The following is a 14,355-nucleotide window of genomic DNA, read 5'->3' as shown; positions in this document are numbered from 1 at the left end:
TTAAAAGCTAATCTCGCTGTGAATTGCTGCCACTGCCTGTGCTCTCCTGCTGCCTCCTGTGCTTGGGTAGGCTGAGCAATATGCCACTCAGATGGCTGATTCAAATGAAAAGGAACCTGATTAAAGGACAGCAAATAGCATTTGAATTCCCTGGTCCAGTTCATGCCAGGGTAGGCAGGAAGGTTTAGGGCTGATTGTTTCTGTGACAGCCCGGAGTTAGGTCAGCATAAAGAGGTCGTGAAACCAGCTGGAGTTGCTGGTTTGCAGAGAGTGATGCCACATGGAGGCTTTTTTCTTTGTTTCCATGTTTTCCTTTCCACTTGTGTTCTGCTCCTGATTACAAGCGTCGGTAATGGCTGCACCATGAATCAAATGCAGACACAAATCCCCTGGCTGTACACTGATTACAAGTGAGAGCAAAGAGCCAGGATGCTTAGAGGCTTTGCTGTTGTGAGCGCTCCTGGGGACTGAGTAACTGTAAATCCATTGCATGAAGCTTTTGAGATAGACTTGTAACCTTGTAGCCCTTACAACAGCAAGCATCAGCTTCCCTACCACTAACCTTGGTTGATTATGTATCGCAAACTGCAGTACCCACCTACACCTCAGTGTTTCATCATTCCTTGAAGTCATCTGTTGTGAGAATGATACAAACATTATATCTACTGAAGCAAAAATTGTATTTCCTGTTAGGTGTCCTGCTTTGAAACAGCTTTTTCCATCTACACCATCACTAAAAGAGCTTTTAAGCAGATCCCTTCGCACAGTGAAGGAAGCAAGGGAAAGAAGAAGTGTTGTTCATTCTGACCCAATCTCTGATTGTATCACTAAAAATTGTGCTATGTAATATCCCTGTGTCACACTCCCAATTTGCAGCCAGGCCTTCCTATCTGGGAGCTCATACATATGGGACATGAGGCTGGCAGCCAAGGCTAGACCTACATCGTGAGGGCTGCTCCAATGCTCTTTCCAGCCATCTGGCATTTGGCCATGGTCACATGTCTGTTTAACACTCTGGAAACTAGTCATCCCTCTGCAGGAAGTTTGGCTTGGAGAAACCAGTCACAAACCTCCATCTGCTTGTTGAGTACTAGGGAAAAAAATTGCATCAAGGGCCTGCAGTCATCCGTGCAGCTTTGGGGTGCCTCTTGAGAGTGTCTGAGCACTGGTCAGGGAGTAATTTTTTCCACTAGGTAGTGGTCCAGTGGTCCTACTGGGCATGTTGCTAGCACAGCTGGCCTCAGTTGTGGAAGATATTTTGCATTTGTTACAGGCTCTACCTGCTGATCTCACACCGGAAGGTGGGCATGCGCCCACTGCTGGTAGTTGTGCCATACAGCCAAGGCAAGGAGCAACATAAGCAGGTGGAAAGTTGCCACTACAGTAAAGCCTATGTGTAGGCATGAGAATCTGCCACACTTGTTCTTGGATCCAGTAAGTATCCTTTACAGAGAGCTATCCTCACCTCAGCCCCCCTCTGCAAGTATCTACAGTGTACTCTATCACTGCAGCGTACTGCATCGTCAGCTCTGATGTATCGACACCTCTGTCTCCACTGCTGTCACTTCAGTACACACAGCTATAAGCCGCTGACCATCCCAGTCTCCATTGCTGGAGTGATTTCTTTGCAGAAGATGGGAGCAGCCAAACAGCTGCCCATTGAAGAAACTGATTGAAAAAGTAGCAATGTGGGACTTACAGGGCTGCCACTCCCAAGGCACATCTCCTGCAAGATGTCAGAACTGCTTGTTATCTATGACAAGACCAAGTGAATGCCCTACCTATTAAGAGAAAGCACTGCTGGCTCTGCAGGCTCCCCAGGAGAACACATGGGAGCTCAAGCCTGATGTCTTTTCTCACCGCAGGGGGCTGGTAATAAAACAGCATCTCAGCCCACTGCGTCTAGTGCTGCTCATCTGTGGTAGTAGGGATAATCTACATACTCTGGTATACAGGCAAGGAAATGGACATGCAAAGTACAACCTGCATCAATTACTCTTTCTGTTTTATGGTTTCCATAGTGCACTTTTGTACAAAATAGGTGTTGTTTCTCACATCCATTCTTGTAAGAGGAGAAAGGGGACAATGAGCACAGTGTAACATTTACAACACACACGTTGTTTTTCCCCCGTGCTGCTCTGCAGGGATCTGGTCTAGTTTGCCATTTGCTCTGTTTTGACCATGGTGGTAGCAACCTTAGCTGACCTTTCCCTTTCCCCCTCTGGTTCCTTGCATCTCTGTGCCATTTGTGAATTTGGTTTCTATCCGAGGCTGCAGGAGTGCTGGAGAGCAGCTCTCATGGAGAGGCAGGATTGGCTGTGCTATTCTCACGTCTCCCCAGGGGAGGCTCTTGCTGGAGTCTTGGCCTGCACTTTTGGGTTAACTCCAGCACAGGGAGGTGTCAAAAATTCTCCCACTCAGCTACTTTACAAAGCCCCATGGGGTGTGTGACAAAGTCAACTCTTTCTTCCCACAGATGCATGTTCCTCTCCAGAAACAAATGTCATCAGCAATAAAAAGTCCTCCCCAACCGTAGCAGCTAAGGTAGGGAATAAAATTTTTGCTCAGCTGAATTTAAGCTTTCTTTTGTTCTACTTGTGGGTCTTTGAGCGTTATCCCTCCTCATGGGATTCAGACAGGACTCAGGCCAAAGAAAGGGGCATTCTGAGCCACAAGAACTTTCGAGATCAGACTATGTGTTTTCAAGGACATGAAGATAGAATTACCCCCAGTCCTCTTTGCCTGCATTCTTTCACCTGTAGCAGAGCTGCAGACTCTCTGACTCCTAGAGCAGATGAGGCTCCAGAGAGTGAAAACTTAAGGGAGGAAAAGGAAGGTAGATTGAAATTGTTATTTTTGCCTAGGATTGCACAATTTCATTTTTTTTAACTAAAAACCTTTGCAAGAAGCTTCTATCTTCTTGCTTTCAGATCCATGGACCCCTGAAGAGATAACCATAAACCTGGAGTGCCCATCAGGTGGTGTAATGTGAGAGAAGCTGTACTGAAGCGCAGCTAATACAAAGATATTTTAGTCTTCAGCTCTAGGAATTGTTCTTCGCTATTGTGCTATCAAGGCTGTACATGGCAACCTTTTGATATCTGTCCAGGGAGCGATCCGTTTCTTCAGATAGGATGAAGCCTAGATTGTATCAAGACCTCTTATGATTCAAACTAAATTACTTCCCCTTCCCCCTCACTTGTAAAATCAGATTTTACAAGCTTTGGCAATTTCAGTGCTGCCATATCTGTCAGTTGTAAGTCTGCTACAGTCTTCGCATTCTTGAATGAGAACAAAGATATGAATGAACATTCATGGTCTTACCCAAACCTTAAACTGCAGTGTCTGGTTTGGCCAAGTCATAATACAAATGTTATTTCAGCTCCTACCACCTCAGCTAATCTGTAAGATTGTGATGCTTATTGCTTTTCAAAATTGTCCATGTGAATCCTGCAGTCCCTTTTCCTGTGGCTTTGGAGTGTTCAGAGTACTTTTCCCAGATGCCTTTGGCAAAAAAGCTTGGAGGGTACCATGCTTGCTTCTGCATCCTGATAGATGTGGGGTGCTCTGAACAGGAGCTAGCTGAAGACATTATTCTGGGGAGCTATGGTTGGAGTAGAGAAGGGAGAACATCTCTGTCTTGCACCTGCTCTGGGGTGTGCTGTGTGTCACAGTAGTGGGGCAGCTCCAGATGCCCCCTTCTCCATCATCCCATGGCTTCAGCCTGCCTGAAGGCAAGAAACTTTCTTCTCCTGTGTGTTGTCCTTGGGCAGCTGCTTTGTGAGCTGCCAGGCTGCGGAAGGTTTGGGAACCTGTCTTGCAGTGCTGCCATATGTGTGGGACAGTCCCAGATCAGTCCTGATCATCCATGAGAAAGGGCTTGTGGTGAGCTGGAATTGACTGTCATAACAGCTGGTGGTCACCAAACTATTTACGGTTCTCACTGGTCTCTCTTGGACTAGTTATATTTATAAGGATGTGCAGGGTTGAATCCAGTTCATCAGCTTAAAGAAGCTCTGAATTCAGCTGCTTCCTGCAAGGGCTCCCTACTCACCCTAGGGCAAGGGCACAGTTTTTTAGCATTTGAGGACTGAAAAGGAGAAAGAGAAGGCTTGAAATCATGGCACTCACCCTCTTCCCATGACCTTTAAAATCAAGCTTGTTGATATTTTCTTCATTTGTTTATTTATTGACTCTATGCTTGGCAGCAAGCTTCATAACTTTCTGACTTTGAAGGTGGATAAGATGGAAATAGATGAAAATGCACCTTGTTTTGTTTGCATTTTATTTTCCATTTTAGTTGTAAGAGTTTTTCCTTTAATGTTACATAAGGTGAAGCTGACCTACAGGTTTACCTTTCACTCGGGGCAATACCACTGGCAAACCTGTTAATGGCTGAATATCGTCCAGTGCTTTCTCGAGACAGGGAGAGAAAGCACCACACTAAGATCCCACAGCCATTAATGCTTGCGATAGGACACGACCAGTGATGTAGCCCACTTCTGCTCTGAATTTCTTCCTATCTGCACCCTGCTTCTCAGGGTATCACCTTGGCCACGAGGCAGTCCTTCCTGACCTGAATTGTCCTGTGACCTGGTGTACAGGCCACCAAGTCCTGCATATGCCCGGTGCTTGGGCCACTGGCTGAGCAAGGGATGGGATAGGGCAGAGTCAGGCCTGGGGAATTTCAACTTAAATCGCTGCAAAACAGTCGCACCCAGGTCCAGTGTTTTTACCTCACAGCAAGAAGGGGGGAGAAACATGAGAAAGCCATGTCCACTAGCATGGCTCTTCACCGTTCCCACTGCCTCCTCTTCCTTCTCAAGGGGTTAGCAGTATTGCTCCAGCTGTACCTGCCCAAGCCCATCCCAAGCTTCAGCAACCACAAACTGATCCAAAGGGCATGTGTCCAGTAACAAACGTTGCAGAACTGAACCACTGGCATTTAGGGCTGGGGTAATCTCTGACCAAGACCTAGGCTCCTCTAATTAAACTTAGCTTATTGCTCTTGCAGAAATGCTGAAGGACAAGGCATTCTCAGTGCAGTTCTCATATTGACTTTTGTGGAGTAACCTTTATATATCTCAATAGATGTGGCCTTTTGGTGCTGGACATCATTATTCTGCCTTCTTGGCATATGAGACAGTGTAAGACAAAAACTGCAGAGTAATTTCAACACAGGCTGAAATTTGGTGGTGTGAGTCCTGGTGAGCACACAAGCAGAGACAGGCTCTGAAAATACTGCAATTTTATTTTTGTATCAATTTCCATATTAAGTTAAGAGACATTAGAACTTATTGTACAAAGCACTGCTATCCAGAGCTATATTTAGCTGCTCAGATGTTTGTGTCTCCATCTCACTAGATCTCCAGAAGTGAGTGGATATTTTCCATCATGGGCTTTGAGTAGGAAGCTTGTTATATTTGACCTACTGTGAAAGGAAAATATCTGTTTTACCACCGTGCATTTTTTTCATACAAGTGGTATCTTTCTGTGTCTCTTCTAATCTACATTTACACATTATATTTCCTTTAAAATGCTGCAAATTTATTTGCTTTAATGTAACTTGGTAATTAACTGATAGTTACAGACAAAAGCAGAAGTGAGTATGCATGTCATTTTGAAAGAATTACATCATGCAGGAAAACATCCTAGTATTTGGGATGATGGCCAAATCACCATGCAGGACCTGAACTGAACACAGGCCTTCTGAAATCTTTTCTGAGCCTCCTCCATTTCCTGGGGCTTTATTTCCCTGCCAATCCCAAAACAGCCATGCAGTGAACCCTGCCTAAGATTTTCTTCCCAAGCGTGACTTTCGGTCATTCCCCTCAAGGATCCCTCCTACCCTTGCTCCTCCAGAGGCCTGTGTCCTGTGTGGCCCAGGACCTGACCTGCCAGTCCAAGTCTGCAGCAGAAGCTTGGGAACATTTGCAGAGTCAGCACCTGATCCCAGGGCAGTTCAAGGGACGAGTTTTGTCCTGTTCAGTAGTTCATGATGGCAACCAGTGTATCATGAGGGAGCCTGTTTCCTTAGTTGGCTGCTTTTTTGTTTGTTTATTTGTTTGGAGGAGGGATTTTTTATACTTAAAACTTGAGGTTTGGTTTTGATTTTTTTCAATTAATGATTGTGAGACCAGGTGTTTGCATTAATTTGTTTTAATATGATTCAATCTGAACAGTGTTCAAGCTTCCTCTTAGAAAAAGTAGCTGACTGCAGGGGTTTTTTTTCAGGCAGTTTGCTTGACAGAGAATAAATTTTTACAAAAAGTTGCTCTACAGAGGAAGGGATCAGACTCTCATTTTCCCTTCCCAGTATTCATTTCTTGCAAAAGCACCTGACACCTGGGGAAAAGCAGCCTTTTCATTAGTGGGTGCATAGAAGGCCTCACGGGCAGGAGCACAGAATAACTGGCTCTGCAATCTATAGAACTGCAACTAATTGTATTTTAAGGCCCTATTTCAGTGAGGCACCATTGCTGTTTATCATTCCAATCCAATATATAGGAACTGAATAGCAGCAACTATATTTTCTCTCCTTGTGGCAATTTTAATTCTTTGTGAAAAATGATGGAAGCTGTGAGCTTTCTGAATACAAAGCAACAGGGCATAGGTGAGTGGAGGTGACATTCCCCTCTACTTCACAGCAATTAACCTCAGGAGGGAAAGAAAAATTAAAATGGTCACTGGTGTTTGGGAGAATTACCTTGTGATACACTGCAAATACCCTTGTAGGTAGTTATGTACCTTAATCTGTGCCAAAGTTACGCAAACATGCTTATGGTAGGTTCGACAGCTTGCTCCCTTTCTCGCTCTCAGAGTGGGGTAGAAGAGGGATAGATGTACATGCTTCTAAAGGCAAAATGCATGATAGTTGTCAGGTTAGAGCTAAATGGCATTATTTATTTGCTTATTTTGCAAGTCTGTGAATGCATCTGACTATTAAGAAGAGGAACACGGTAATGATTCTGTTTAATTAAGGGAGAAGTAACTTTCTTGCCAGTTCTAAGTGCTTCTTGATCTATCTGAGGTGTCACAGGACTGGAGAACTCCTGCAAAGGGCTGAGAAAGCATTATTTGTGCTCGGTGCACAGAGCTTTATGAAAGCAATTTACATATTTGCACACTGAAGCATAACTACCAGAACATAAGCAGGGTGATAAATGATTAACTATAAAAGATTGACGGTTTGGGCAAATATCCAGCAGAGCACTTAAGCATGTGCTTAACTTCAAACAACCTAGCCCTGCTGACGGTGTCAGGTTCTCTCTTAAGTTCAAGAAATCGCTCATGCACTTTAGTTAAACATGTGCTTAAGTGACCTGGAGGACCAGAGTCTGGCTAAGCAGGCTTATAAAGAGGAAAAACTTTCTTGTATAATGCTTAAATTGGGATGGCAGCTGTAAGCAGGACTGTAAACAGATCAGAGCTCATCACAGATGGAGCATCCCCAGCTCCTATTGATGAAGTGGGAGTTGTCAGTTGCCTAGCATTTCTCAGACATAGAGCAAAAATAGAGGTATTCCAGCAAAAGACTGGTCTGCTCATTTCAGAACAGTTTTTTGTTCTGTGCATTTTGTTCTGGTTTGGTTTTAATTTTGGGGAACATAAACATATTAAATATTTTATTGTTGTTCTGTGAAAATCACACTCTGCTTTGGCCAAATATTGCTTTCACTAAATGGTTTAATTGGAAATAGAATTAGGAAAAAAAAAAACCCCAATCCCCAACCTCCCAACAATGTTTTTATTTTCCAGTAATTTGAAACTCTTCTCCAGCATTCATCTCGCACTGGCCTTGTGCTACTCACCGGGAATGCTGTTAGTAACTTTGCTTCATCACAAACCACTTTTTCACAGTGTGTTTGGAAGTTCCTGAAGCTGAAGGTTGTAGAAGCTGCTCCGTAGCACAAGTGTTAAGCAAGAGCTAAAAGTCCAAATCAGGGTCATTCTGATGAAGTTGGTTTTGGTCTCCATGTAACAATGCAGGAATATTTTCATGTGCCTGAGTGAAATTTAGCAAACTAGAACTACAAATGAAGTCCAGTGCTTTCTCTTTTTAGCAATTCTAAAGGAGAATATTTGGGCTTATATCCCTGTCAGAGTGATATGCTCCTTGGGTTACCCCTTCCATCTTCAACAGATACCTGGAGAAGAATGGCTACTGTACATTCATCAGGCATTCCCTCAAGCATGTAATCTTCACAATGATCCTTGTGGGCTTTTACATCACCACAGAGCAGTACATGCTACTGCTGCGTCTTCTTTCCATTTTGGGAAGCTTTTTGAGTCCATGATTTTATTTTTATTTTATTTTACCTCTGCTGATCTCATCTCTCTTAAAATACATCTGAAGTTCTTTGTGGTTGGGTGAGGCTTAGTCAAAGTGTGTCAATGTGATGGTGTCTTTCATTCAGGAGACATGTAGGAAGGTGATAAGCTCCTTTTCTGGAATAAACATTAATCGATTCAGTGCCCGAAACACTGGCTCAATAATTAACAAGAAACAGAAAAAGGACAATTTTGTAAGGGCCCAAATTGAGATCTAAGTAATAACGTAACGTTACTGAAGTGAGTATTTTCCTGAGTAGCCAGGAGCAAGCACGAAAAATAGGATCTAGAAAGTCTTGAAGACAGAAAAGAAGTTGGAAATACAATTTGGAGAGAATGGCTGAAAATTGTCGTTATAAGTTTGAGTGCAGGCTAGAAAATGATAAAGAAATTATCTCTGATTTGATTCAGACTGTCTTCAAGGCTTTTGTATTTCTTTTTTTCTTTTCAAAATCAAGAGGTCTGCATAAAATAACCTGAATCTCTAAGCAATTTCTCCTCCTAATGGAAATAATTTGAAGGACACTGAACAATGATCAAACAGCATGAGACACAACTACAATGAAAGCAGCCATATTTTTGTAGTGTGGGGGGGGACTGGAGCTTTCTCCATATGTGTTTAAAGCAACAAAACAGATTTTATGCTTCTGTAATGCATGGACCTTGGATATAAGCTAACAACTGCAAAATCCACAGGAATTTCCCAAAGCCCTTGGAAGCCAATGGATTGAAAGGTCAATTGTAGATTGATCAACAGTCAAAATGCTCTCTCAAGAGCATAAGTTAAAGGCTGGTTATTACAATATTCAAATGCTTACATTTTTTTTAAGTCTACTATCATTCCTTTTTTAAAGCCAGGTTTTATATAATGGACTTATGTGCCAGTTGTGGCTTTCCGGAGTGTTATTGCAGGTGCCAAATTGCTGCAGCTTTTCCAGGTGATGATTGAGGTGACAAGCTGACTGTCTTCTCATATGCATCCTGCCCTATTCCCTTCAGCCAAATCCTCCAATTCCCTTGATCTCAGATTTGAAATCCCAACTTTTATTCAAAAGTCTTTGTGTATTGGTCAACTCACGAGTGTGAGCAGAAGCAACACCTGGTTGGCTGGAAGAGGGAAAAATCACTAACATTAATTTTCTTAACCAATCCTGATTTCTTGGGAAGAAGGTATATCGAGGTGGTTTTTATCTCTGGCAAATTAACTTAAGAGTTGGTGAGGGATGTGGAGGAGGAGCTGACAACTCTTCTGTTACTGTTATTGAATGATTTGGCTTTGCTTCTCTTACTACAGGAAACTATATATATATTTAGTCTTTTTTTTCTGTCCTTTTCCTGTGGACTCAGACAATTGAGAAATCAGTAAATCACTTAAATTCATACCAGGAGAGGCAAGTTTATTGTATTCTGGTTTGAACTGTTCCTTTGTGTTTTGTCTCGCCTGCAAAATCTTACTTGTTTCTCAAATGCAGGATAAGTAGACAGTATATGTCAGAAAATATGTGATAATAAATGTTTAACTGCAGTTTTCCATTCCATATGCTGAAAGTAAGAAAACAGGGGGGAAATAGACATGTTAATGATGTCCTATCATTATCATATTCTCTTAAGCTAACATGGGAAGATGATACATAATTACCTGGACAGAGACTAAGTATATTGACTTCAGCTATTCCTCAGCTGGAGCTGTTTTTCAGTCTGTGAGCACAAAAAGCTTTAAGGAATAATGCATAAAAATGCTATTATCTTTGGAAAAAGCAATATTCAGCTAGCTTGGCCATTATGTAGGTGAAAGCACAATGGGTACCAAGACTGCTGAGTACATTTGCATGAGATTAGTTAAATCATCTGAGCAGAATGTCCCCCCTCTCTGTTTCACCCCATCCTCAGATGCTGGGGAATTTGGAAGCCAAAGTAGCAAAGAATTTGTAAGACCATATGAGCACTTCCATTATTTTTGTCTCCTGAAAAAAGAGGCACAAGAAGGTGGGAAGAGACTGGCTAGTCATGGGAAATGCTAGTGGGGAAATTGGCAGCTCTGGGTTCTGTCACAGTGTACAACCTCAGGTAACTTGATAAAGTGTCTGGGATCACCTTTTTGCACTTGATTTAATTTTGAGCAAAATGTCATGACACCAAAATTCCCACTGCAATCCACAGTATTCAGTAGGAGGGCCAGTACTTCCCCTGTGAAATGGGAATTTTTAGAGAGGATGACCCACCCACAGTTTACCCCTTCTCTGAAAGGTTAACAGCCTATCTGCTTATGAGGGGCAATTTCCTGTCACTCCCTTTGTACTTGCATCAGAAATCTGATCTCTGTTGGGGTTTCTGGGAACCTCAGTGATGCAAATAATATCCCCCTCCAGCATGAACTTAAGTGCCATTTCCCAAGTTTTGATTGCCTGCTGCCGATAAGGTACAATATTACTTGCTGGAGCCCAAACAGACTCTAGCCCTTCTGGCGTAGCACTAGTGATGGATGGGGTCCTTTTTCCTGGGCTGGATTTGTGTGGTTCCAAAGCCTTTGTAGGCAATTTAGAGAATGTGTCCCCAGGATGTTGTGCTTTGGAAAACAGGCATAGGGATTGGAGTATGTTAGCTCAGCTGCGGTTTTATTGGCAATGTGGGACATGAAATAACACAAAGTTTTCAGTTGACCATAGAAATGACTAAATAGAATTACTTTACCGCTTAGGGAGTGTTACATTCTTGTCATGTCTCAGCATTTTCAGATACAACAGATGAAACAAATTAAATGATGCAAACACTAAAAGAATGCATTTTTAGCCCCATCTTTGTTAACTTGCCTGAAAATAAGTAAACACAAGTAATTAGAAGATATATCTCAAAGACATGGTAGGTTGGGTGGGACTTTTGCCTTATGCTGTACATGTAATATGCATGTGTGCGCATCTGTAGGTGACCTATAAGCCATATCTGCTGCACTTGTTACCTCGTGGGTCTTACAGGGTAGGAGAAACCACATGACTGCACATCCCTTATTTGCAACTGAATGTATGCAATCATCAATAACAGTCTGCAATAAGTCCCAATTAATGTTGCCGCAGGAATCGTCCTTCATGTTTGTGCTGGCTGAGATTTAACCACTCAACATTAATGATGCATTAATGTTGTTTTCTGGTTTTGGTTTTGAGGTTTTTTTAATGCTGTGTTTGCAGTATAAAGTCCACCATTTATTTTGTTCTCTTTGCTCAGCAGGGACACTTTTTCCACTGACTCTTTATGAGTCTTCTTCATGAGCACAAAAGCCATTTATCTTTATTAGTTGTATATTTTGCTCATCACCTCTCTTACATTTGCGAATTAAATATTTATTGATTTTTTTCCCAAAGAAGAATGCTCCACTGCTCAGTAAGAACAATTACCACCAGCTATGCACAGACAACTGTAAGCAAAACAAACCTGCTTTACTTTTGTAAGTCATGTCAGAAGTGACAGGAACTGAATCTGTCTTTTACAGAGATCCTTGTGAAGTTGAGGTTTTTTTCAAGAAATCTGTAAAATGGGCTGTGAAAGAAGGGCTTGCATGTTTGTTTGCATAGTTTCTTTTTTTTGCTTTGTGATACACAAACAAAACTGAAGGAATTTTTTCTTCTCTTCCCCACTTTTTGCTTGTAATCCCATTGATAGACTAAGAGAACTGAGGAGTATTCATTCTGTCTGATATCATATGAAACGTATTCAATTATAACTGAAAGCAATTAGCTTACTCTTAATTTTTCATCAATTAATTTTAAGGCTCAAAGTACCAGATATTACTGCATCAAGCCTACAGCTATAACTGGAAGTTGCTGCAGAAGGTTGTGCAACCCTGCACAGAAAAGGGTGTGTTCCTGTAGCACACAGGACAAATCTCCATCACCTCTGAAAATATGGAGGTCGTTTTCAACCTAGATAATGTGCCTTCCAGCTGCAGCCAAGGATTTTGATGCTGAGTTCTGTCTAAAGCACGAAAACTCCCCATCAAAGAAAGCAATCATGGAAAATAACTCTAAAAATTATTTCTCCTCCCCAGCAATATCCTGTATTGTTTGAGGTTATGTCCCATGAGCAGATGATCTGGCAGACTCTGGGAAGGCTGTGCCTGTGCCCTCTTCTCTGCTGCCTGGCCATGTTCCCTGGGTGCCCAGGGACAAGTAGTATTCGTTGACCCACTGGCCGGTTGTGCCCAGTCTTGTCCATGTGCTTTTCCCTGGGATGTCTTATTCTCCTGGACTGCTATATCTTGTCAGCCTTGTGGAAGTTCAATTATTTTTGAGACTTACACCTCTGTGACTCCTTTGAATTCAGCTGAAATTGGCTGAGAGACAGAGGCAGAGAAGTCTTCTCTCCTGAGGACATGGGGTAGTAACTCTTGCCTCCTGCTGACCATCCTTCTCCACCCTCCCTTATTGCAGCCCTTGGCAGTTGGAGATTAAAGACAACTTATGCCCTCTGGTAGAAATCATCTAGGTGGATCACCCTTTTTCTGGCAAATACTGCCTCTAGGGAGGCAGCTCTCTGCACCTTGTGATCCAAATGGGCTGAAACTAACTCCCTTCCACTATTCACTGCTGATGCCCCTGGAAGCTGGCAAGCTGCCTAGAAGACCTGAGCTTTGACTTTTTTTTTCAGGCTTGGTATAGTTTGGGAAAGAAAGGAAGCTTCTGAGACCCTCAGATGGGAGCTGTTATGCACTGGCCCCTCTTGAGCGGACATGCAGCTGGAATGTCTTTTTTTTCAACTTCTTTTTTTCAGCTATGCTGGCACCAGTGGGATCATATAAGAACAAAGAAATGTGGGAAAAGGCCCTTTTGCCCAACTTCCATTGAGGAATGCCTTGGTTTAACACTAGTGGAGCCAGAGAGCTCAAATGGCTTCAGACTGGATGCATTTTTCAGTAGACTCCCATAAAACCACTATTTTTTTTTGCCAGCTCTTGGGGGTTTGCTTTTCTTTTTAAAGGAATAGAAGCACGGAGAGGAAAAAGCCTTTCCTCAGCAGCACTGTTGACAAAGTTGCAATTTTCATTATCTGCACTTTTCTTCTGCGGCAGCAATAATGTCACCTCCCTCCATCTCCTCAGGGGTCTTGTGACACATCAGTCAAATGCCCACAGCAAGATTGCCACGAAATGGCTTTTGACAGGAAGGGCAGCTCGTGCCCCGCAGCTATGACGGCTGTTATGGTGACAGCGTGAGGACAGCACAGGGGCAAGCGCTGAGGCAGCATCAGGCCTTGCCTCCTGCTCTTCAAAACACTCTCTAGTCTGCTTTTCCTGTAGGACTTTCCCCCTCTCGCTTCTGATGGATTAATTTCTCTCTGCAGCCCTATGTTTGCCGTTGTTTCTTTGCAGTGAAACCCCTCTGTAGTGATCCACTGAAAGGCAGCAAAACTGAAGGTGATTTTCTGTGTGTCTTGGCCGAGGAGGTTTGGGTTAACGCTTTCTTGCCAGGCACAAACCACACAGGCCATCCAAAGCTAGGCTCTAATTAGTCATCTTCCTACAATTTAAGCTCTACTGATATTGCGTCTTCATTTTACTGTTTCTATGGTGGGTAAATCCTTTCTTTGTGAAATGCTTTCCTCTAGCTAAGGAGGTGACCATGCCACTGGGATAAATACTACTGGGGGCCAGGAACCACAGTGCCAGGAGGTCCAGCTGGAAGCACTGCTGCCCTTGGATGTTAACAACCCTGGCAACCCTGGCTTGTATGGTAAGGTGAGCAACGCTCATTGAAATATGCATGTCCTGTCTCTCTGTCCTTCCCTACCGGTGTTTCTAGTGTGAAGTGTTGCAGTGGGAAGATCTCATCCCTTGGCTGCCAGGGTGCTGGGATGCTCTCAGGTATGCAGAGGGAGGAGGTTAGCTCCACGTCCTTTGCTGCTACATTCCCCATCAGGGTAAAACCAGGGTGCTCTGGGGACAATTTTGTCCCAGGGGGCCTGTGCTCATCGGGGGGAGCCCAGGACTCTGCAGCAGCTTCCTTACTGCCTAGTGAAAAAGGCCCAGCTCTGCCT

This window comes from Pseudopipra pipra, chromosome 1 (assembly GCF_036250125.1).
Source record: "Pseudopipra pipra isolate bDixPip1 chromosome 1, bDixPip1.hap1, whole genome shotgun sequence".
Classification (NCBI taxonomy): Eukaryota; Metazoa; Chordata; class Aves; order Passeriformes; family Pipridae; genus Pseudopipra; species Pseudopipra pipra.
Note: the sequence above shows the minus strand (reverse complement) of the source record.